Below are 22,520 nucleotides of genomic sequence, written 5' to 3' on the forward strand. Positions count from 1 at the left end.
TAATGTTGACTGATGTATCCCTCAGTGTGAGTCTTAAGATTAGAACATAATGTTGACTGATGTATCCCTCAGTGTGAGTCTTAAGATTAGAACATAATGTTGACTGCTGTATCCCTCAGTGTGAGTCTTAAGATTAGAACATAATGTTGACTGCTGTATCCCTCAGTGTGAGTCTTAAGATTAGAACATAATGTTGACTGATGTATCCCTCAGTGTGAGTCTTAAGATTAGAACATAATGTTGACTGCTGTATCCCTCAGTGTGAGTCTTAAGATTAGAACATAATGTTGACTGCTGTATCCCTCAGTGTGAGTCTTAAGATTAGAACATAATGTTGACTGCTGTATCCCTCAGTGTGAGTCTTAAGATTAGAACATAATGTTGACTGCTGTATCCCTCAGTGTGAGTCTTAAGATTAGAACATAATGTTGACTGATGTATCCCTCAGTGTGAGTCTTAAGATTAGAACATAATGCTGACTGCTGTATCCCTCAGTGTGAGTCTTAAGATTAGAACATAATGTTGACTGATGTATCCCTCAGTGTGAGTCTTAAGATTAGAACATAATGTTGACTGCTGTATCCCTCAGTGTGAGTCTTAAGATTAGAACATAATGTTGACTGCTGTATCCCTCAGTGTGAGTCTTAAGATTAGAACATAATGTTGACTGCTGTATCCCTCAGTGTGAGTCTTAAGATTAGAACATAATGTTGACTGCTGTATCCCTCAGTGTGAGTCTTAAGATTAGAACATAATGTTGACTGATGTATCCCTCAGTTTGAGTCTTAAGATTAGAACATAATGTTGACTGCTGTATCCCTCAGTGTGAGTCTTAAGATTAGAACATAATGTTGACTGATGTATCCCTCAGTGTGAGTCTTAAGATTAGAACATAATGTTGACTGCTGTATCCCTCAGTGTGAGTCTTAAGATTAGAACATAATGTTGACTGCTGTATCCCTCAGTGTGAGTCTTAAGATTAGAACATAATGTTGACTGCTGTATCCCTCAGTGTGAGTCTTAAGATTAGAACATAATGTTGACTGATGTATCCCTCAGTGTGAGTCTTAAGATTAGAACATAATGTTGACTGATGTATCCCTCAGTGTGAGTCTAAAGATTAGAACATAATGTTGACTGCTGTATCCCTCAGTGTGAGTCTTAAGATTAGAACATAATGTTGACTGATGTATCCCTCAGTGTGAGTCTTAAGATTAGAACATAATGTTGACTGATGTATCCCTCAGTGTGAGTCTTAAGATTAGAACATAATGTTGACTGCTGTATCCCTCAGTGTGAGTCTTAAGATTAGAACATAATGTTGACTGCTGTATCCCTCAGTGTGAGTCTTAAGATTAGAACATAATGTTGACTGATGTATCCCTCAGTGTGAGTCTTAAGATTAGAACATAATGTTGACTGATGTATCCCTCAGTGTGAGTTTGTAACCCGGATTTCGTTTTTCCTACATCGGTTTAGGAATGAAGAACAGCATTATACTACTGTTGCCTTTCTTGGACATATTTAACAATCATATATGTTTGTTTTGTTCACACACACATGTGTTGAGAAATGTGTTTCCATGTGGCTGTCATACAAGTTTTGAAAAGGTTATGCAAGCTATAAAACAAAATGCAATCCATCATTTTCTAGACTACAGAATGAAATTCTGTACCAAATCAAGGATATATCAGTTGTTTTCGATTCATAAATATATGCTTGTACAAGTCCTAGCCTTCAAGTTCCTTGTGCCTTTAATTTCTGTATGAGGAGCTACAAGTTCTAATATATGTTTGTGTGACACCTTACCTTTAATGTATGTATGACGAGCTATAAGAGCTTATCTATTTTTTTAGACCTTACCTTTAATTTCCGTGTGAGGACCTACAAGGTCTAAATATATGTTTGTGTACGATCTTACAGTTACTTTCTATGCGAGGAGCAACAAGGAAATATTTAAGTTGATATGATACATCACCTGTAATTTCTGTGTTATGAGTTCAAAGACATAATCTATGCTTGTTTGAGACCTTACTTTTAATTTCTGTTTCAGTAGTTACAAGGTCTAAATTTATGTCTACATAAGATCTTACCTTTATCATGTTTATTTTCTGTTTGAGTAGCTGCAAGGTCTTTTTAAATGTGGGTGTGAGATCTTACCTTTTTTTACTATCTGTGCGAGGAGCTACAAGGTCTAAATATATGTTTGGGTGAGATCTTACATTTAATTTCTCTTCAAGGAGGTACGAGGTCTTGTCTAATATGTGAATGAAACTTTGCCTTTAATTTCTGTGTGAAGAGCTCCAAGTTTCTAATCTTTGTTTGTTTGATACCTTACTTTTTTGAAGTTCTTGTGATGTGCTAAAAGGTCAACATATATGTTCGTATGGTACTTCACCGTTAAGGTCTGTCTGAGAAGTTACAATGTTTTAATTTATGTGTGTGTTAAACTCTACCTTTAATTTCTGTCTGATGATCTACACAGTCTAATATATAAAATTGAGAATGGAAATGGGGAATGTGTCAAAGAGACAACAACCCGACCATAGAAAAAACAACAGCAGTGTGCTTGTTTAAGACCCCAAGTTAAAGTTCTGTGTCAAGAACTACAGGATATAATCTGTGTTAATTTACCTGAAAGTGGAGCTACAAGGTCTAATCAGAGTGTGAATGAAACCTAACTTTCAAAAGAGGGACGGAAGATACCAGAGGGACAACCAAACTCATAAATTGAAAATAAACTGACAACGCCATGGCTAAAAATGAAAAGGATAAACGGGCAAACAATAGTATACATGACACAACACAGAAAACTAAAGAATAAACTTGTTTTGCGCAAGGACTTACATGGTCTAATTCTACATTTGTATTGGAACTGACCTTTACCATCTGTGTGAGGAGCAACAAGGTCTAAATCTACGTTTGTTTAAAAAAATATCTTTAATTATTTCTGTATGATGAGCTACAATGTCTTATCTATGCTTATTTGAAACCTATCCTTTGAGTTATGTGTAAGGAGCTACAAGGTCTAATGTAATTGTGTTTGAGACCTTATCTGTAATTTCTGTGTGAAGAGCTAGAAGTTATAAATGTGCGTTTGTATGTAAGACTCACTTTTACTCTCAGTGTGAGGACCTACAAGGTATAATCTACGTTTGTTTGAGAACTTATCTTTGATTTCTGTATAAAGAACTTCAAGGTCTAATCTATATTTATATGTAAGATCTAACATTTTTTTTGGTGTGAGGACCTACAAGGTCTTATTCTACGTTTGTATTAGACCTTACCTTTACTTTCTGTGTGAGGAGCAACAAGGTTTTATTCTATGTGTGTATGAAAACTTACCTTTAATGTATGTGTGAAGAGCTACAAGATCAAATCTACGTTTGTTTGAGAAATTACCTTTTATTTATGTATGAAGAGCTACAAGGTCTAATCTATGTGTATATAAAACCTTACCTTAATTGTCTGTGTGAGAAGATAGCAACAAGGTCTTATCTATGTTTATTTGATAGTTTACCTTCAATTTCTGTGTGAGGACCTATACAAGATCTAATTCATTCATGCTACGGTCAGTGTACGATACACTTCCTTCCCCTTCAAACTTACACCAGTGGGGACTGATAGAAGAACCAAGTTGCAAGTTATGTGGTGAACGAGGTACTATGGCACATATACTTTCAGGCTGCAAGGTTGCTCTGACACAGGGAAGGTATCGATGGCGGCATGACAAGGTCCTTAAACATCTAGCAGAGATCCTTGATGTTGAGAGAAGAAAGAAGAGACCATCAAAAACAGAGGCAAAGCAGATCAGATTCGTTAGAGAGGGAGATACAGGACATGCAACAAAGTCGCAACAGCACTTCATCTTGGACAAGGGCAGTGATTGGAACATGAGAGCTTACATTGGAAAGAAGTTTGTGTTTGCAGAATGCGTACAGACAACACTACGCCCAGACATTGTAGTTTGGTCACAGTCGTCAAAGATGATAGTTGCAATATAACTGACAGTTCCTTGGGAAGAGAGATGTGAAGAGGCATACCAGCGGAAGAAGGAAAAATACACAGAGCTGATGACAACATGTAGAGAGAGAGGTTGGAAAGCGTGGCTGTTCCCAGTAGAAGAGAAGATTGAAGAGGTTTTCATGCACAGTCGGTATGGAGGATGCTACAGGCAATGGGAATAGTTGGAAAGGCCAGGAAGACAGCAGTAAGACAGCTAGGGGAAGCAGCAGAACGTTCATCTTGCTGGTTATGGCATCGCCGAGATAATCTGAGCTGGAAGCCGCGTGCTGATGAGTAGAGGTTTGGCCACCTCTACTGACCGGCCAACCAGAGGATGTAATGGTACAGGGTCGAAACATATGGTGAAGGTTGGAACCATCTGAAGAAATGAAAGCACCGGCAGAGAGCGACAGGGATTCAGAGATGAAGGAAGATGAGCAGTCAAGAGAATATGACAGTAGAAAAGCAGAATACCACCATCTGTAAGTAATAGTCTAAGTTTGTATCTAAGAGGTAAGGTTTAGTTTCTGTAAGAGGAGCTACAAGTTATAATCTACGTTTGTTTGAGAACTTACCTGTAATTTCGAAATTAGCAGCCACAAGGTCTTATCTATAGATATAGACAGATGTGGTGTGAGTGAAAAAGAGACAACTCTCCATCCAAATAACAATTTATAAAAGTAAACCATCATGGATCAATATACGGCCTTCAACATGGAGCCTTGGCTCACACCGAACAATAAGCTATAAAGACCTTCAAAATGACTAGTATAAAACCATTAAAACGGGAAAACCAACGTTCTAATCTATATAAAAAACGAGAAACGAGAAACACGTATAAATTACATAAAAAAACGACAACTACTGTACATCAGATTGTAAAAGCTGAATTCTGAAAGCAGATTTAGCTACGAGATATATAACAAATCTAAAGTTTGATTTTTATTTGGTTCAATCACATGATCAATAATGAAAGTGAAATAGTGAAATAACAATATGCTTTTTGCAGCCAAAAAGGTCAAATTTTGGGAAATTACGCTAAGAAACCTTGATAATTTTTAATTCACTTGCAAGTGAATGAGTCGACCTCTTTAAATCCGTCTTCATGTTAACTTCAATTTAACCCCTAGCTATAGAGATTGAAACGCTTGCATTGTACGTGTACTCATCTATCTGATTATTTAAAGAAAAAGAATGTCAACAACGAAAGTGAAACTACGGTAAATCATTTGATTACTGATGAGATGCACATAAAATCATTCTTATACGGTTAAAAACAATGAGAAACATCCATTTTCAATCTATAAAATAAAATCAAACAGACCTATAAAAATCCAATTGCATGTGTTGGTTTAATCTATTCATATCTTTATTTATGTTTACATCGCTTATATGGTCATATGATGTCAAATCGATAGTTAATTAGATGGCGTCTGGACTAAAATGCACACGAAACGAACACATATGTATTATCTACCCCATGCTCTGTAAACTGTTTATTTTCGACTTTTGATAGTTTGGATAAATGTTTTACATTTTTATAAACCAAATATAAGAATTTGAGTCAAATCGGTGACCATGAATTCGACAGCTAGTGTCCCTTTAATCACTGGTATTAAAGAGATAATAGTAACTGCAATTACGATTATCCCAATATGGCGACGGTAGATATAGGTAAAATCTTTACACTCGTTTTTCTTAAATGTAGCATGTACTTGTCAATAGTTACTCAGCTGTAAGGTTTATCTATACCATTTCATCATATTTGAATCGTAACGGTGCACTGGAATTGTCTAAGCGCTGTGAAAATAGCCGTTGAAAAATTCGGGATGATAATCGTAACTCGGAAAAAAAGATAATCGTAATTATGTATCTAAAAATAAAAAAGATAATCGTAACTGGAAACTGTTTTATTAATATTGACACTAAAAACGTAAATCTGATAGCATATTATGAAATTACGGCGATGAATTATTTACGAAACGTACCAACATCTTATGACATTTCTTTTTATGCATATATATTTAATAGTTCTTATGAAAACAGCTATATACTAGTATATCATACAATTGAAAGGGTGAACAAGCTTCAAGAAATTTGGAAATGGGAAAACACGAACTTTGTTAATTTACAGAAATTTCCAAACACTAGGTAAGCCACAAAATATGTGAATGAGCGATGGAAATTATGATACATGATAATAATTGTCAGGCGACACGCATGTGTCACCTTATATCAGATTTCTGATTAAGACAGTAAACAAAAAATAATTTCTGAAGTAAATAGTAAATATAGTTAATATTGTTTAAATTCATTTATTGCAGGTGGTTATATGTGCTATTTCTGCCCCCGGTGATTTAATTCTAGAACATACCCTATTATGCCATAACGAAATAGGAAAGACATTTAGTATTCGTCAAAAACCGTTTGACGAGAAATTAGTGGCTACAGTTTTCATGTCACTTCGATCATTTTTCATGGATGATATCCTAACTTAAAAGCTATGATGAACAAGGGAAAACTTTGAAAAGTGTTTTACAGTGTCATTTCGGAGTCTTTTATAGCTGACTATGCAGTATGGGCTTTGTTCATTGTTGAAGACCGTACGGTGACCTATATTTGTTAATGATGAGTCCTGTCTGTCTCTTGTGGAAAGTTGTCTAACATACCACATCTTCTTATTTATATTGGCTACTTCATGACTGTCACTGAAATTTCAGTATCTCAGATATAAACTGTTAAAGAATCAAATTTAATTTTGAATTATGATAATATGACATCCTTAAAACATTTAATGCTATATAATTACATTAGATGTATGTTTCATTATAATACGTTATTCTGATTGGCTAATTGCACATCACATGGTATTCCGTAAGCAGTTGCATGAGACAATAACATTTCATTCATGATGACACGAGGTCCCACAATAAAGTGCACATGTGAATTTAAAAATTAAACTTCATGAAAATCGTGTTTTTATAATCCTAGCTATAAAATGTAATTATAAGTATTGAATGCTTCTTTTTGTAACTTTATAGGGTTGTAAAAGCGTTTGGCCAAAAGCCCGAAAATCAAGAAATAAAATTGATGTGGCTTTGAATTTTCTTACAAGAAATACTTATTCAAAGAATGACTGCAAAATTGAAAATAATTGAATAACCCATATTCCGCAAAATAAGAAACAAACTTATTAAAAATTCATAAATACTCGGTATATGAAAAATATGCTGCATACATATGCATGGAAGATATTGTAGAGAAAAATATTGAAGGTACTAAACAAGGAACATTTTTGTATTTGCATGCTTGCCATATAATTCGTACTTTTCTATTAAATTACATTTTTAACACAAAAAATACCATTGAAATGCTGAAAGACACGTTTATTATGTTTCAGTTACTATTATCCGATTAAGAAAATTACGATTATCAAAGAAGAAAAATACCATAGAGTTACGATTATCATCCCGAATTTTTCAACGGCTATTTTCACAGCGCTTAGACAATTCCAGTGCACCGTTACGATTCAAATATGATGTAATGGTATAGATAAACCTTGCAGCTGAGTAACTATTGACAAAAGCATGCTACATGTAAGAAAAATGAGTATAAAGATTTTACCTATATCTACCGTCGCCATATTGGGATAATCGTAATTGCAGTTACCATTATCTCTTTAATACCAGTGTTTAATAAGAACGGTGTCTAAACGAACATAAAAACACTGAATTTAATTATTGTTCACTGAGACCTGGTGGTCTCTGACAGATAGAGTGTTTAACAAAAACCTAAGTGAAAATTAACGGCAGTGTGACTTTTAATATATTGCATTTATCTTTAAAACTACGTATACAATATATTAAAAAAAAATAGTGCACCGTGTCTAAACAGATTATATTGTAAATTTTAAGGTCCCATTTGGGTAAGTTTGGCTCTTGTGTTTTTTGTTCTTGTATTGCCTATTATCTTGATAACTTATCTACAGATAGCTAGTTTTTCTTAGCAAAATGACATAGACAAGAACAGATTAAAAAATAAGTCAATTACAATTACTGTTATTTTCATCATTGGTAGTGGGACGTGGTAGGAAACACGCTTGGGAATTTCTGTTTTTTTTTTACTTCCGAGTCATTACCTTGCAATAGGAAAAGAACAATCAAGACCCTATTCCAAAGACATAAACTTTTCAAACCCCCTCCCCCTTACCCCCTCCCCTCAAAAAAATAACGCCAACGAACAATTACACACACATTTCTTTTATACTTTGGTTCGTAATAACAAAAAGACTCATTAAATTGCTTGTCTTTACTGAACGACTGTATCCGAGTATCCAGATGTAGGAAGGTAGCAATTTATCACACATATCCTTTTTGAAGAGCAGTTAATCTTAACTGCAATAATACGTTCAATACCGTCATTTAGAGTTTCCACATACAATGTAGCTATCAAAGGAATTCCAGCCAATAAGAACTCTACCATTATCACGTGAACGCACAGAGTGTACTTTCGGGAAGTTACAGTCAATTGATAAATTCTACTATGACTTTTGGACTAGGTTTAATATCGGTCTATTTCTGTATTTTATTCTTACATACTTTTGATTTTTTAACCCTGTATGCTTATATTGCCTATGTAAATTTTAAAACTGTTTGTATGCACATTGAACGACAAATTTATGTGACGTTAAAAATTTCTGACGTCAGACACTCAAATCAATTAATGTGTTCGTAGATAGAAGATGTTTTTGTGTTCGGTTAAATTGTCCCCTTTTAAAATTGTCACGTTATACGATGATGACTGATGTACCCATATTTTGACTATTTTATTAATTGTGACTGTTTATGTAACGCATCATGTAAATATAACGGAATTTGATGAGACTGTTATTAAAGTGAGAGGGTTAGCGCTATAGAACCAGGTTTAATCCACCATTTTCTACATTTGAAAATGCCTGTACCAAGTCAGGAATATGACAGTTCTTGTCCATTCGTTTTGATGCGTTTTGTTATTTGATTTTGCCATGTGATTCTGGACTTTCCTAATTGATTTTCCTCTGAGTTCAGTATTTTTTTGATTTTACTTTTTGATGTAATAGCATTTAATTAAAGTGTTTAAGTGTTCTTTATATTGCCACAACCAGTGCTCTTGTAAACAGATGAAATCCTTAAAAGGTAAACATTTTCTCCAAAAAGGGAGCATTGCCTCGAAGGCCTCCTATATTGAAATTCAAAGGTTAAAAATGGTCAACCACGTCCCCTCGATTGCACGGTTACATCTCCCGTGTGTCTGGTTCTGTCATTTCTTTGTCTAGAAAAGGTTTGAATATTGAATATCAATAAATTTGGTTGGTTTCATTAGATGTGGTAATAAATAGACAATAATAGTGCATTGACTTGACATATCAACGAAATAAGGGTGAGGCTTAGAAACGGGGAAATGCGAGGCTGCAGTGCCGAGCATTTTCCCCGTTTCGGGCCGAATCCTTATATCGTTGATATGTCAAGTCAATGCACTATTGTTGTCTTTATACTGCAATCTAAAAAAAAACATTTCCTATTGTTGTTTAGTGTGTTAATGTTATTTATTTGATATAAATATTGGGGGGAAAAAAACTTTAAAAAGGCCTCATATCACACAGGCGGAGAAATATACAACACGATGAAATGTACATCGATATCAGTACCTGTTGAAAACCGGAATCAATGGTGAACGAATTCGTTTGTTTACAGACTAAAATATCAACAATTAACATAAAACATAATGATTTATAAGTTGCAAACAAAAAATAATAATAAGTGAAATATGTTTTCCCAAAATATGTCAAAGAAACAAGTTTGAGTCGTTAAATGCATCGTTGTTTACAATGGAAACAAGAACAGGTTGAAGAGGTCATATGAATAATTAGATATAATTTCGACAATTTCTATTTAAATATTCATGAGGAAAAGTGATATCAGGTCAGTGACTGTATATGACATAGACAATAACTTTTTAGTGTCTTTAAATATCAACTGTATTTGTACGAGGCTAGGAAACAAGGTGTACATCTACACCTGTTTCGAGCCGAGTACAAATACTGTAACAGCTGATACTTAAAGACACTAAACAGTTATTGTCTTTATCCTGCAATTAATTCTGTATATTGTGTTTTGAAAGACACAAAAACTAACATATTTAGCATTTATTTTAGATTTGTACATAATCCCTTGAGACCCGCGTAGTAATATCAAAATCACACATAACGCTGAAGACGGGTTCGCAAAAAAATTTATCATATACTTAGACTAAATAACATATAAATTTTACCGTATGATAATAGCATTAAATTGACGTAGATTTCATATTTTTTTAATTGGTGCTTAGCGGGCTGATATGAAAAGTTTATCACATGCTTCGATTGTTATCACATGCCTTTCCGTAACGTTATCACATGGCATTCCGGTGATACTCGGCCAATTCCGGAAAAAAACACTTCAATGCTACGTTTTCAGTGAAAAAACATTACAAAGTAGTGTACAAAACAATTATAATGGAAAGTGTATCGTGTAAAATAATAAAAATAATTTAAAAAAAACAAACAAATTATTAAATAAATGCATTTTTTTCCCCTGAAACATGATAGTAGAAAATTTACTTTTCCAAACAATGTTCGTAATTATGTATATTGTTGAATTATTTTTTTTGTCGATTCGTTTATATTAAACTGTTGTTTTTTTCTCTCTCTCTCTCTGTTGAGGCATATGACAGAAAAAGTTCATATTGAATGTATCAAATTTTGGGTCCGACGTCCGTGAACGTTTTTACTCTTTAAAGTTCGGGAACCACGTAAAAGGATCAATACATCAATCTGTTGTTTTTCTTTACGGTTGAAGCATATGATAAAAAGATCATAACATGTCATTTTTCATATCGCATGTATTATCAGCCTTCGGTCAATATCAGCCCTCGAGCCATGCGGCTCTTGGGCTGATATTAAACCTAGGGCTGATAATACATGCGATATGAAAAATGCCATGTAATAATCTGATAATATCGAATGGTCAACAATTATACATCGCTAAAGGTGAACAATTATCTAATTTAACATAACAACTAATTTCAACAGTAAAAACAAATAACAAAACATTGTCAAATTTGAAACAGAAGTGTACGAGTTGTCCTACGCTTCAGACTTGCCATTCACTAAACATGCATGCTGAAATTGACATGGTTTATTTTGTAACACAACCATACACATTCAAATTTTGAAATCGACAATTGTCATCGTCAATGGAATGCAACTGGAATACACATTCTGAGGTCACACAGGTTCAAACAATACTCATTCCGGCAGTGGGCGGAGCTTTAAAGCGATATCTGTATAGTATACAGATACAGCATAGCGATATCTCTAGGGCTGTATCTGTATAGTAGGACACCCAATTGCAGGATAAATAGAAATATACGGTCAACGCATTTTGACTGCTCAAATAGAACGAGTGCAGTATAAATGACGGTAATATAACACTACATTGTCAATGATTTCGGTCCACTACATATTCAATGATTTTGGTTTCAATAGCTTGTAATAAGACGTTTTTATTTAGAATGTAGGACAGAAAGTCACAGGACAAGAATTCACAGACAAAAAGTGACGGACAAAAAGTCACAGGACAAAAAGTCACAGGACAAAAAGTAAAAAAAAAATAAAAATTTCTGATTAGGGCTTTTTTTACCTGGGAGGGGGGAGGGGGGGGGGGGGGGGGGGGGGCTGGTCATTTTGAAATCAAACATACAAAATTTCTTGATCCACCCTATAAAATTTCACTATTTTTATTTGATCCCCCCAGTAAAAACATTTTATTTTTTTTTATCCCCCCTCTATCAAACATGCAAAAATTTTAACATGCAAAACACTTATCATGTTATTTCACGAAAATATCGAAAATGATAGATTCTCAGAGGATTGAGTCAAAATAAATAATTTGAGGGAAATTTGTCTTGAAATAGGACACTTCCATGAGGCCTCTGCCATAAATATAAGTAGGTAGCACAAGCCAGTATTTTGAGCAATTTTTTTCTGAATTTTTTTCTTCTTTCCAGTATCGTGCTATGTGTTTCAGAAAAAGAGAGAAGGTTTTGATCCATAAAAACGTTTAATCCCGCTGCAAATGTTTGCACCTGTCCTAAGTCAGGAATCTGATGTACAGTAGTTGTCGTTTGTTTATGTAATATATACGTGTTTCTCGTTTCTCGTTTTGTTTATATAGATTAGACCGTTGGTTTTCCCGTTTGAATGGTTTTACACTAGTAATTTTGGGGCCCTTTATAGCTTGTTGTTCGGTGTGAGCCAAGCTAGGCTTCGTGTATAAGGCCGTACTTAAACCTATAATGGTTTACTTTTTAAATTGTTATTTGGATGGAGAGTTGTCTCATTGGCACTCACATCACATCTTCCTTTATCTATTAAAGAAAACTTGATCCTAAGCAACTCTAAAAAATAACTTTTTGAAATAGTAAGAACACATTATCTACTAAGAGGAATATATTATATGTCCTCCTCTTACACACTGCTTAAGCTTAAGTTTTATGTAAGGCCTTATTGAAATGTCAATTGAGGCGCCAAACTTTTAAATGGAGATATTTCATGCTTTCAGCTTGAACAACTAAGTTACTCATTTATTGTCCCATTTCATTTATAAATGTGTGATAGTACATGTAGCCTCAAAATTTTGATTTATTAGCCTAAAGGTACAGATTTTGCGGGAGTAAGAGGTATAAATGGACTCAAAGAGATCTTGTAATGGAAACAAAAAGTTACGTTAGTGTTGTTAATCATCTCAAAATTATTTTGTATTCAATATTCAACTGTCTGTATGCAGATTCTAAGATGAATATTTAATCATTTATTGGAGAATTTGTTATTCTTCACTTCATTCCTTCATGATGCAGCATGCTTTGTATTTTTGGAAAAAAATTGCACAAATCGCTTTCGATTTCGCTTTAATTTATACTTTATTTCTCTCAAACTATTAAGCTGATTAAAACAAAACTTGGCAGTAATGCTTGATAATTTAGTGATCAAAGTGAGTGAAATACATGTATAACGACTGAAGTGCGGAATTATTTGGATTATGAATCACCTACATCAACTGTATATGAATGGTGCTAAAAACGTATTTCGATTTGACTGTTGCAATGTTCTTCTTGACATGTTGTCTCTTGAAGTGTGCGAAATACTTATTTCCATGTGTAAAAAATATTGATCCCCCACTTTGAGTTTATTAAAAAATGTGAACCCCCACTTTTCCACACACAGAAAAAAACTTGATCCCCCCTGTATTTTGACCAGCCCCCGCCGCCTCCCAGATAAATAATGATAAGTCCCTTATTTTCTTTGAATACTTGAAAAACGCTTATTTCTACAAACATATATATTTGCATTTTTCTTGAGCTATTGTATATAAACCAACTTTGTAAACAAAATGTATCAAAAAAATATCGAAGATGATCAAGTAATTGTTAAAAAAAACAAAATGTCAAAGTGGCTTGGCATTTCAATGGCTTCATGGTGCCAAGAAATCTTTCTTTTGCGTGATTAAAATTAAATAAATCTTCATTTTTTTAATATAATGATACATGTCCTAAACTTTAATATGAATATATGTATTGAAAAGTAAATATTTCAAGATATTTCTCTTATATATTCAAACAATTGTCAACATATTATTTGTGACTTTTTGTCCTGTGACTTTTTGTCCTACCATGCAATTCATTGTGACTGTATGTCCTGTGACTTTTTGTCCTGTGACTTTCTGTCCTTTAAGGTGGTATGGGAGTCTAAAAGAAAAATGATAGAATTTGTTCATACTTTGCCAAAATGTAGTATCTATTGATATATGTTGGAAAATATAATAAAAATGATAGGTTATCGCGCTTTTTCTCGAGCTACAGAATGTGACAAAATGACACATTTTGTATGGATTATACAAGAAAAAACACCATTTTGTGATTAGAAACTAAACAAAATGATAGAATTGTTAAATACTTAAGGAAAAGATAGCTTTCAGGCATTGCTTTGAGAATATCAAAAGAAAAGATATGGTCACTGTACGTTTTTTCCTGCTAAAATACAAAATAGGAAAATTACATGAACAATCCTTCAGAAAATGCACTGTTTTAGAGTTACCTCCCCTTGATATGCCAATCTCAAAAATATTAAAAACAACCAAAAATAATCAACATTTGCAAACATATAAATATTTAGAAGTTATATTCTTATAAATTGGCCCCTCAAATAAAAATTCACATTAAATATCTGAATTCCTGCATCAAATTTTGCTAACTTGATAGAAAATCTGGACCTTTGGTTCTCTGTTTTTTACAATCCAAGATGGAGGAAGACACCCATACCACCTTAATAGTTATGAATCGTTATCTACACTATGACTGTTGATATCAGGGTTGCTTTATAGTAATTTTGTTGATGGACATGAAAATCTGGGACTATCTTATCACTGATTAAACTATAATTGGTAGATCTATAATATTCCCTTTTTTATATATACATTTGCAATTAGCAATGCCATTTTAGAAAAGAAAAAAATAGCCGGCAGTCATCTGCTTCATATTTATTTTTTAGCCAAAATCTACTGATTTAGAAACAATTTCCGTTAATAGATCTGAAATACTTGTTTTTTCTCTGTTTTGAATTGATACGATGTAGTGCGTTGTTGTTGAAAAGTTATGGTGGGTTTTTAATGAGAGCTAAACTGATTCTTAAAGAAAACAATCTTGCAAGATATATATTTACTGATTATTTCCCCTGGCATGGAAAAGTAAATGTCTACAAACTGTCAAACGGTGTACATGTAAGAATCAGTTGTAATACTAATACAAAGTATATTCTAGTACAACTACAAATTAAAAAAATAAACAAACAAAAACCAACAAGAATTTATAGCATGCACCACCCGCAATAACTCTGCAATACAAAAGTTTGTTCACAAACAAAACATGTATAAAAACGTTGTCCAAAAGTGATAAAATAGTAGCTGCTAAGTTAAGGTTCATCATAACAAACGGACAAATATGGCTGTATTTACATGCCAAAAATTACTCTGAGTACAGACTTACCTGTAAAGTTGGAAAAGTTTTAATGTCCAGCATCCACTAGATATAAAAAAGTTAAATCCGTTTTGTGTTTCAGAAAGATAAAATCTATTGGATTTTGATGGGCATTTTTTTTCCTTCATGCTAAAGGTGTGAAAATTGACTTCAGTTGTGGAACAACTATGAGATGCTCCCTCAGGTAAAAACCGGTTTGTATTGTTTTCATTGTCCTTAATTGACATGGACACCAGGTATCTTCACAACTATAGGTGAGTTAAAGAGTTTATCTGAGTCAGTGAGTGGACAGTATCAAAGTAATGCAGGTGTTTGTTTATTTTTGCACCTTCTGAAGAAAGGAAAAAAAATGCCCAGCAAAAACCAAGAAAGATTTTATCTTTCTTAAACACAAAATACTTTTATATCCCTGAGGAACCAGTAATGATGCACCTAACGTTGTGTTTGTCTCTACATTTAATCTACCATTTAAAAGAATTAGAAAAACGGAACAGAATGAAAGATTGATCACTTGTTAAAATATTTCAATCATTAAACAGTTTATTTTTGAAACAGTAAAAGCAATAAAAATCCTGTTTGCTAACATTACAAACGGACTGTCAACCTTATGATGGGTACCAGTAATGACGCACTGTAAACAAACCAGTAAAAACCACTTGCACGTACCTGATGTTCGAAAAAATGCTTCAATCCGGATAACTTAAAGTTAACACTTTTTTCAAAAAATTCAATTTTATTAACAAATTTTGACATTTACAGTCACTTTTATGATCATGTTGATAGCAACACAATTTTTTTACATTAATTTAATTGTAAGTTGTATCCTATTTCAAATTTTATATTAAATTGTTCAAAATTTATCAAAGTGACATATATATTCCAAATACTTGTAAATATGAAGTAATTGCATTCATAAAACAACATTGAAAATAATACATTTATCAATGTATATTTCATACAATGAATGAAAAAAATCGATAAACCATAGAAAATTATATAAGCGATGACCATTTGTTCTACAGTGATTCCCGCTTAAATGTAAAACCATGTCACATGACAGTCACATGATTTGAAAAACACAACCTGGGGAAGCATGCGCTTACATACTTTTGCCGATCAAAGTGGATTAGGACTGATAATCATTTGGGGAAGGGTAGACTGTTTTTGACCTTAATAAAATGGCGGAAATTGCACTATCTTTAATAATTCAAGCAATAATAACATTTCTGGACAGAGTTTTAGGCATCTATGTTGTAGTCATATGACCTTCACCATCATGTTATGAATAGTAATAATCAATGACGTAACAGCTTTTGTTTAGAAATATAAAACCCAAAACTAAATTGGTGCATCATTTCTGGTCCGCGTCAAAACAGGTACCAAGACGATATATCTAGTGGATGCTAGGCATTAAAACTTTTCAAACAGCACAGGTAAGTCTGTACTCAGAGTAGTTTTTGAGGTAAAAATACGGCCATATTTGTCCATTTGTTATGATGAACCTTAAATAGTTTATTAAATTGTTGACAGTGATTTCTAGATCAAAAATGATTTATGGTACTGTACGTAAGCCTTTGAAAAATTGTTGGCTTAAACTCACACACCATGACATCGTTTACAGTGAAATTGATATAGCACTCGCTCACTCATTCGCAGCATCAAAAATTATAAACATCAGGGTCACAAAATATTACACTACAAAATGGCAAATTGGGTCCAAAAAGAAAAAAGAAACATACAAACATCTAAAACCAGATCAAAATAAAATGAGTCTCGATGAATGGAGAGCTTCAGTATCCAAAAGTCTTCTGAAAAGAATATTCCTTAAAAAAAAACTTAGTTACAAATCAAAACCAACTAAAAAAGCTGTTTAACAAGAAAAGCAAACTTTACAAAAAGAAAAAAGGAAATCTTAAGTACAAAAAACAATATACATGTACCAAGAAATTAAAACCAAGCTCTAAAAAGAAATGAGCATGATGAGAAACTCTTATATATGGACCATAATTTGGTATTCAGCCTTTGGTTTCTTTTTGTATCCTTTTTTATAAGTTCTAAGATTTTAACTTTTATTTTGTGGGTTGTGTTGGTGTTAGAATAGTATGAATGAAACAATTGAGTTTTTCGAGAGAAAAATGATACATTTTGAATCGACGTTTACGTGACAGGAAACCAAAGAGGAAACCAATCTTTATTTTCTTTATTTTGCACAATATAATTGAAAAGGCATAAATAAACACCATTACTAGTGTTACTTGCTTCATCTTAATATTTAAAATCTATTTTCGGTGTTATATTAAAGTTTTTTTTAAACGTGACAGGAAACCATAAGAAACCGAAAGCATTTTTTTAGTTTTATTTTATTGCAAAATCTGCTTAAAATAATCTGAACAGTATACTTTTTCTTAAAATTCATCTTAAATGTAACAGTATTAAAAAACTCCTAAATATGTGCTTGTTTTGAAATCAATTAGTACAATTTATTCAGAATTTTCCATATTTTCTTCATTGATACAGGATACCATAATCGTTGTATCTTGATGTTTTGGCCAAAAAAATATATTTATATTTGGTTTTGAAATTCCAGTTATATAAAATTTATTCCAAATCATTGGCAATGTAAAATTCTTTAAATCCAGTAAAGAAAAAAACTTTTAACGTGGAATAAAAATCTTAAAAATAGGCACCATGTGATATTTGTGACCTGTACACCATCTACATGGTTTCCACATTTTAACCTACTTTAGTGGGCTACAATCAATAAAGTACTTCCTTTCAAGTCATGCCTAGTAAAAGTTTACTTTTCCTTTGACAAGTTTATCATTGTTTATTGCGTTTCTGAAAAGTGTTTGCAGAACATGAATAAAAAAATTAATTAAAAATTGTGACAAAGTTACCAACTTTGTACATTCCAAGTGTAACGGTATATTAACATGCATTTTTCATTTAATTATCTTTATTCACCTAAAATATCCAGTAATATTTACTGCTGAAGCAAAATCAATCCAATGAACATTGGCACCATGATAAGAGACGTAATTTCGATTTAATTTTCCAAGGACCCTTTACATCGTTATTGGGAAACGTAGTGTGTTTAAACATCGGTCAAATCTGAAATCGATTTTGTCAAGTCATTGGGCATTTATTTTCACACAAGATCGTATGTAACATTATGCACATAGGAAAAATAATAGACCCCCGGCGCAATCTCTTTGAAAATTGTATTTTCCTTTTTTAAACAAGTCGAAACAAGTCTACAGATTATGTTTGCTAACATCCCGTTGGAAACAAAAACAATGTTTGGAACTAGTATATCGTATGTCCGGCTGTAAGGGCGTGATCACATGGTAGTCACATGTTTCACGTATGACCGGAAATGATTAGAACTTAAGGACAAAAACAATTTTAATAAATAACTGGACTTCTGTTTCGTGTGAAATGTAACGCATAACGATAACGTCATTTTCTTACTTAATTATTACGAAGATCAAAACAAGAATGTAAATCATCTCTGATTTACCTGTTTACGAGAGAGTTCATATTTGCATATTGTTTTTAAGAATTCTATTACAACAAAGCAGATTACATCATCTAAAATTTGCGTTACGAAATCGGACACAAAAGTCACGCCACTGTTCTTACATCTGCTACTTAAATACTTATAGTTCTCAGCATTTTCTTCTCACTATTCTTATTGGTCAATGTTCTTTGTTATTTGAAAGCAAAAGTTACGAATTTGCCAGTGACGATTATCTATAAATCAGTCAGCGTTATGCTCTTCGGAAGCTAAAAGTAATGCGAGAAACGACACAAAAATACGGTTGTAGAATCTTTGAAATTCGTATACATGTATTTCAATTTTTTTTCTAGGGAAGAGTAGCATACACCATTGTACACTTGTATGTTGATAAAAATAATGGCATCTTTAGATGTAGTTACAACTTTTCTTACAGTAATTCACATTTTATCACTTTTCTATAGTTATAGGAAACAGAGCCCAATAGCAAATTATGGTCCATTTAGAAAATACATGTACAATGTATGATCTTCAATATTGAAATAAAGGAACCAGCTGACCAACCTTGCTTCAAAAAAGCTATAGTCCTATATTAAAAGCCAGAAAAATTAAAATACTGCCATACAAATGTAGCTCCTCTAAGAAGTGTAGGTACATTGCACTCCAATCCAAACAAACAATTTAAATGTAAGTCAGCTTTTACAATGTACATCTGAAGCAAATACTGACATTCCAGTTAAAGGTCCTAGTATTCATCCAAAAAATGGCAACAATAACAATATCTAGGGATGGTGTTTATAAATTTATCAAAAACATAAACTCTAATAAATCTGCTGGTTCTGACACCATCTCAGGCAAAGTACTCATGCAAACAAAACATTGAGATATGTAAAGACATCCTTGCATTAATAATCAATACAAAGTACAATCTGACTGGAACCACACAAATGTTATACCTGTATTTAAAACGGGGATAAACTTAACATGCTTAAGACAGCTGGTACCTACAGAACTATACAACTGCTATATCCTTAACAGTTCCATGCATAGCTTGCTAATAACTTGAACACAACTTTGCAAGAAGCATGATGCAACATCTCGAAAGCATTAACATACTATGAATTATAACATGGATTTAGGGCAAAGTGATCGTATGGGTTACAAGTCATCTCTATGATCATGATTATCACAAAATAATGATAAGATCATACAAACACATCTTATAATCATTGATTTTGCCAAAGCATTCGACAATTAATTAAGGTACATTTTTGTACCATACAAAAGATTACTTTATATTAAAATGAAATACTTTGGCATATCAGATCAAATCATAAACTAGGTCCAATCCCTTCTTTCAAACAGAACTCAATCAGTACTTTTAGAAAATATGTCATCTTCCAAAATACCAGTCACATCAGGTGTGCCACTGGGTACAGTGCTAGAACCTAGAATTTTCCTTTTTACATAAATATGACCTTCCAGAATACATTGAACATAGTTAAATCAGACTCTTCACAGACGACAGTATAATTTACAGACAAATCAAATCTTAAAATGACTACCTCAAGCTTCAAGAAGATCCAGAAGCCACAATACAATGAGAGCAAGACCACCTAGACAAATGCAACATCATCATTATCATGAACATAACTACCAAAAGAAATCCCATCCACTTCTACTACAAAATGTACATGTATGGATACATCTCAGAATCAGTAAACATGCAAAATATTTAGGTATCACAATCTCTTCATAAACAAATACTTTGCCAAAAAAATTTCCATGGATCAAGCTTTTCTTGATTTATATGTTTTGTGGTTTATCATTAATACATTTGTAATAAGAAGCAGTCCATCACTGAAGATTTACATACCATACATAAGTACACAAGGTCAAAATAATTTGGAATACCAGGCATTTTACTTAGAGAAAAAAAGAAGGAACCAGAAACAAAATGAACCACATAAACCACATAATTTTTATGAACGAATCTACCAAGATTTACAATTCCCAAAATTGCAGCAATCATACACTTCACCCTTTGCCCAAAGTTATTGGAAGCAGTACCTCCCTCTGAATGAAGCCAGTTGAATTGGTATGGGATGGCAGGTGGGGTGTTGTCCAATTTTGAAATGAACTGACATTTTATGATCTACTTTCATCATTTCTACAATATTACCACTAGAAACCTCCATGAGACCAACTTCACACACATGTAAGAATAGCAGCATACCACATCGTAAATAACTTTATTGACTTACTTTCACTTTTAACTATGCTATATATTCTTATTTTACTTTCACTTTCCATTTACATCTACACTAACCTCTATTGATCGGCGAACCACACAACTGCAAAATCTGTACTTCACTGTTTGATTTTATGTGTAATATTGTCCTGAAGACATCACACTTGTTGGCAAAACATGTCGACCAGAATAAACTCTTACAAATGTACCATGTGGTAATTGATGGGTGTTGTTGTCTTTATTGTTTTTTTTACTTATCTATAGTGAAAGACAACTGTGAATACCGTATTTACCCACTATTACCCAACCACATGATAACCACTTCTGGCATTGGTTCACCTTGTTCAAATTCAATTAAAAATAAAAATAAAAAGTAAAATATTAAAAAAACTAAAAAAAATCGAAAAATCGAAAAAAACAAAGAAAAAATTGTAAAAACTAATAGTTTAACCATGATGACACATATACAAAAATATGAAATACAAAAATTTGACAATCTATCTGTTAACAAATATATATGTAACTGAATTTTATAATAAATTTAAGCATGGTAAGGTGTCAAAAAAAAAAAAATAAGCTTTTCAACATGTTCAAGATGTCATAAATATTTGGACCAGTTTAACCATGATCATACATGTGCCCAAAGTTTTGGGTTGTGTTTGTAATAATCTATAGATATATATCATTATATGTTGCCATGGTTGTTTTATACAAGTGTTGCAGTTAGGAGTATTATGTAATTGCTATGTCCCTTGTTTAAAACTATAAATTTCATATTTAATGATTTACATGATTCTTATTCAGTACATATTTATTAAATTGAATAGATATACATGATATAGGAATTGATAAAATATGGTATAAAGAGAAGTAAACATAAATCTGATGAAATTGCTCATCGACTTTCTGAAACAACTTAATCAATGGGAAATGAAATATATCTTTTATTGTTCTTAATAATTCAATCAATGTTATGTGTTTTATGTTTTTTGGAAAGATTAGAACTTGTTCTAAATCTTTACTTAGGCACCACCCTCCCTAACAACAGGACAGGTTAGCTACTGTTACTAAATGTATTCACACTAAAATATAGTTCCCTTTGGTTTTCATGTATGTGCACATAATACACATATAAACTGAAAAAATGGGTATATTATTGGAGCAGTTCATTCAAGAATGTATGTCATTAAGGTGTGTTGATGTGCAGGCTTTTAAAAAAAAACATTTTGATTAGGTAAGTGGGTATTGATTCAACTAGTATGATTGACAACTGTCATTATCACTAAACAATCAGAGACAAGGTGGACCTTTAATTACAATGCCCCACCTCTTAAACTGCTAATCAAAATGACCACATTACCTATCAACCTCAGTCTTACATAATTATACAGACCACTTTTATATGCATCTAATTCTTAATACACAATTATTTGACCTCATAATTGCGGCGTTTTACGTTTCCGCAAATTGGCATTACTTTTCCGCGAAAAAAAGATGACGTTTCCGGAAAAAAAAGTTTACGTTTCCGCAAAAAAATATCTTTCTTTTCCGGAAAAAAAGTAACTATTCCGGAAAAAATAAATTATTACTTTTCCGCAAATAATTAAGGAATACCTATTGATCGAAAGCAAAGCTATA

The 22,520-nt window shown here is 32.7% G+C and overlaps 1 protein-coding gene across 2 annotated transcripts in view; it reads left to right on the forward strand.

Annotated features, from left to right (window-relative positions):
* The first annotated feature begins 14,770 nt into the window (after positions 1 to 14,770).
* The window catches only part of LOC134728258 (uncharacterized), a 29,502-nt gene continuing 21,752 nt past the window's right edge, over positions 14,771 to 22,520 (forward strand). For both annotated transcript variants that reach the window (XM_063592802.1, XM_063592803.1), the window contains exon 1: positions 14,771 to 14,858. The gene's annotated coding sequence lies outside the window, so the exon portion shown is untranslated. The remainder of the gene's footprint in view (positions 14,859 to 22,520) is intronic.

This window comes from Mytilus trossulus, chromosome 8 (genome assembly GCF_036588685.1).
Source record: "Mytilus trossulus isolate FHL-02 chromosome 8, PNRI_Mtr1.1.1.hap1, whole genome shotgun sequence".
NCBI classification, from domain to species: domain Eukaryota; kingdom Metazoa; phylum Mollusca; class Bivalvia; order Mytilida; family Mytilidae; genus Mytilus; species Mytilus trossulus.